We start from the raw sequence: 4248 nt of genomic DNA, 5'->3' as shown, positions 1-4248 counted from the left end.
ACCTTTTACAAAATGACTGACCTGTGCTCTTCAAAATTGTCAAAATGATGAAAGATTAAAGAAGACAGGGAATTCCACAGAGGGCAGGAGACTAAGGAGATATGGCAATTTACTATCTTTGTAAATTAATTAACTAACTAAACAACAGTGCAGGATCCTAGATGAGACCCTGGACAAGACAATGGACATTTGGGAAAACTGACAAAATTTAAATAAGATCTATAAATCAGTTAATGGTATTGTATCAGTGTTAATTTCCTGGTTTTGATAATTGTACCGTGGTTATGTAAGATATTAACATTACAGGAAGTCAGATGAAGGCTATACAGGAATTCTCTTTACTTTTTTAGCAACTTTTATGTAAATCTACAGTCATTTCAAGATGGAAAGTTGAAAAATTGAGGAAGAGGAAGATGGATTAAACTGTGTTCTTAGAGGAAAAAATCCTCCAGATTCCAAGGCCCACACCAATCGTTTCCATTCATTAATATGGTCACCTTAACTTTTATAGTGTGTATGTAATGCGGGATGCCTTTCAGCCTGTGGAAGGGTCATTAGCTGTGGATGGTGCACAGAATAGACAAGGAAAACTTGGAGAAATGATATTCACTGGTGTACAGCAGTCATTCATTAAACAGACCAAATACTATTTTAGGTGCTGAAAATACAAGGATGAGCAAGATAATAGGTCCCTGGCCTTCTGGAATTTCCAGTCTTATTAATGAGAAAGATAAAAGCAGAATTTAATTTGTTTTTTTCTTCAAAGTAGACTTCTCAGTATGAAAAGGCTGTGGAGAGAATGGGGACTTACATGGAAAAAGAAATTGATTACAAAAATTGGAGAAGGTATTCAAATTGGTAAGGCCGAGGTGTGTTCCAATGCTTTTGTTGCATAACTGCAGACCATTAGTCCACGCTTGTAAGCAGGAGAAAGGCAGAGGGCAGAAAAGTGGATTACAGGAGAGAAAAATCAGTAGAAAGTAGTACGGGGACTGACTGAAAGGAAAGAATGAAGGGGAGGAAAGAAATTAATGAGAACATTTTGCGGTCAATTAATAATACGACGTAGGCCACAAGCATAGCTGCAAAAAAAAGCAAGAGAGTCGGAGGACAGCGAAGGACTCCGCTGAGCTAACTGTGATTTCAGAAGGTGTGTGTGAAGAGGATAGAAAAAAGGGGGAATGGGAGACACTCAAGAGAGAAAACATCAAATTGGGGACTGCTGGAAAAAGGAAACGGTACACGGACACTTGGAGGAAGGATACTTAGTCTCCTACAAGCTTCGGGAATGTCGAGGGAGTACAGCGTGGGAAGCGAGAGGGTCGGAGCTGTGCCTTGGCGGCTGCGAGCGCGCCCAGGCACGGCGGGCCAAGGCGCTTGCGGACAGGGGCGCCCCAGCCGGGCGCGGGGTGGGGGGAAGGTTGAGGGGCGGAGGGGGAGGTGTGCACTAAGTTTGGTGACGTCACTGCAAGTCAGTGAGCGGTGAAATTTAACACCGGCCGGATTTGCTTGGCTCCACTTCTTCCAGGGGAAGCAGCCGGCGTCAGTCAACGCCGAGCGCCTGCAGTTGCCACCGGTCCCCTCGCACTGACTAGATTTCCGAAGTGGGTGTGTGTACTTGTATGACAAATGTTCCAGCGCGGGTTGTTTGCAAGGACTTCCTCCCCAACTTCATCTCCTTCCCTCCCCCCACCCCTTTCTCCTCCCAGGCCCAAAGCAGAGGACTCCACTGGAGTCACGGAGTCGTCTTTGAACCGCAAGTGAACTCGAGGGCTGCACTCGCAGCCGAGCTCCCGCTGCTGCCGGCGCCCCGCCGCCTGCCCGTGAGGTCTCCTCGCCCTCCCTCCCAGGGCAGGACTCCCCCCGGACTTGTCTGTTACCGAGCTAGGGAGCTAGGGAGCCTAGCTGCCTACCCTCCGGGTGCTATTTCTTTCTTCCTTCCCATCTCCCCCCTCCCCTTGTGGTTATTGTTGAGGTTTTGGAGCATCGTTTTCATGTGATTTTTTTCCCCCCCTTTTTCATGGACAGTACCTGCGCCCTTAGCAGTTCGGAGCTGGCTTCTGTTTTCCGTTAGCGCTTCGCCGTACGGACAAATGCATACAAATGCATTTAGGAGCCCGCAGGACAAGGCGTGGACAGGTCTCCCACACAGCAGAAACGTAAGTAGCCCACACGCCAGGGCAGGGGTTAGAGCACCCCCTCTCCCCACCCCCTGGATCCGCTGAGCCCGTTGGAGATCTGTGCACCAGCTCCCTGGCACTTTTTTGAAGTTGGGAGTCGGTGAACAGCCGTGGCATCCTCCTGTTGTCTTCTCAATTTGTAAAATACTGTGTTTGAAAGGAAGCCTCCTGCCAGTGGGTCTCTCAGGCAGTTTATGCTAAAGAGATCCTGCGGCTCGGGAGGAGAAGCTCGCTGGCTCGCGGCCCGACGCGGGCGGCCGTGGCTCCCGCAGCTCCGGAGCTGGACTCAGACGCCAGCTCGGGCTCCAGCTCCCGTCGCCCTCGCGCCCTCCTTCCCTTCTCCTCCCTCAGAGCCCTGGCTGAGGTCCTGTTTCCCCGCGGTGCTCCTCGGGGCGTGCACTCTGGGTACTGCTGGGGCGCTTAGGTGTCCCCTGGGCTCTGTGCGCGAAGCCTGGACCTGGGCACAGGCGTGAGGGCAGGGTTGCCGGGTACGGGGGGAGGGTGCCCACAGAACCTCGGGCATCAGGGCGCTCCTGGACTCAGCGGCAGTCTCCTGTAGTCGTTAGGAGGCCAACGAGCGTGGCTGCCCATCTGGGGCCCAGGCTGCGCCCTGGTCACTGGAGTGTCACTGCGGAAGGGGCTGGACGCGGGGAGGGGGGCGGGGCTGCTGCTCCCGGGGAGTGTTCGCGCCGACCCTGGCTGGCACCCCACCTTCTCTTTGGGCTTTGTACCTGCTCCCACTGCCTCAGTCGGAAAAGAGCCTAGATTGGGGGTGGGGGGGGGCGCATGGCCTTGGCTGGCCCCCGTGGAAGAGGTCAGTGGGTTACGCAAGTTTGATTCTGGCCCCGGGGGCGGGAGGGACGAAAGCGACTGCAGTCGTTCTCTGCCAGTAGGCTGCCCCTCGGGAGAGTAGGTAGGAGGAGGGCCGGGGGCAGAACTGACCGCGCAGCCAAGGGGAGGCGGGGTGCGGAGAAAGACCGCCTTGTGGCAGTGTTTGTGTGAACATGTGCTTCCCAGCCGCTTGCAGCCGAGCCTGGCTGGGGCTCGCGCCCTCTCCCCTCCGACTTCTGGAAGCCTGGGCAGGCAGCCGGCTTCCCCAGTGACAAGGATGCACATCTCCACGCGCCCGCAGCGCGTGACTCAGTGAGCGGGAAAGCTCGTAACCTCAGCAACCGCGTGCGTGCGGCGAGGTGCCCAGGGCCCGGGAGACCTCACACTTCTCCACCAGGGTCCGAGAAGAGGCCAGACTCTGCCAGCCGCCTGACCCAGAGCGGCTCGCGCCGGTCTCATTAGTTTCCCAAGCAGGTTTCTCGCCACTTTTCTCCGGTGAAGTCCCTTGCATGGACCCTCCCGGAAAGAGGGATGGGGAGCGCAAGGGATCCTGAGGGACCTGGCGCATCTTCCCGACGGTCTAGGGCGGGTGGAACGGTGGAATGAGGCTTGGGTACCCGCGGATCCAGAGCCACCAGGAGTGGCTGGGTGAGGTCCTCCGCGTCCTGTCCAGCCTCTGCCTCCATCCATGTGCCCTTCTTGCTCTCCCTGCCAGCTCCGGCCCTAGGGCTTTACCTTGGCCACTACTTGAGGCCCACGTTGCTAACATTTCCCATGGTAGTTGTGACCAACCTCTCAGATTAAAGCAGATCTTCAGCTCCTAGCCCCTGCCTTGTCTGGTTTACACTTCCCTTCCAGACGCTCCTAGAAAAGACCCTGCATAAATTCTTGGGCAGTTTGGAGTTTGTAAATTGGGTCCAGATGACTGGGGGGAGGGAGGCAGAGAAACCAAACAGAATGGATTACATCGAGGAACTTCTGAGGAAAAATTAGACTATGTGGAATGGGGAAAATAAAATCCTTGTGGAGAGACATCAGGGTGGGTAGGGGATCCTGCGTGAAGGCCCTGGTCTCCCCTGCACTCCTAGATGGCCTCCCAGCCAGGGGCCTTGCAGCCTCCTGCGATATCCAGTTTGTTCCATGACAGTTCCCAGTGGGGGTGGGCTGCAGAAAATTAACGGTAATTCAAGATTACATCAGATCACAGCCCCTCACAGCTCCAATCACACACATGCAA

Source organism: Lipotes vexillifer, unplaced genomic scaffold, assembly GCF_000442215.2.
Source record: "Lipotes vexillifer unplaced genomic scaffold, Lipotes_vexillifer_v1.1 scaffold250, whole genome shotgun sequence".
NCBI lineage: Eukaryota > Metazoa > Chordata > Mammalia > Artiodactyla > Lipotidae > Lipotes > Lipotes vexillifer.
Note: the sequence above shows the minus strand (reverse complement) of the source record.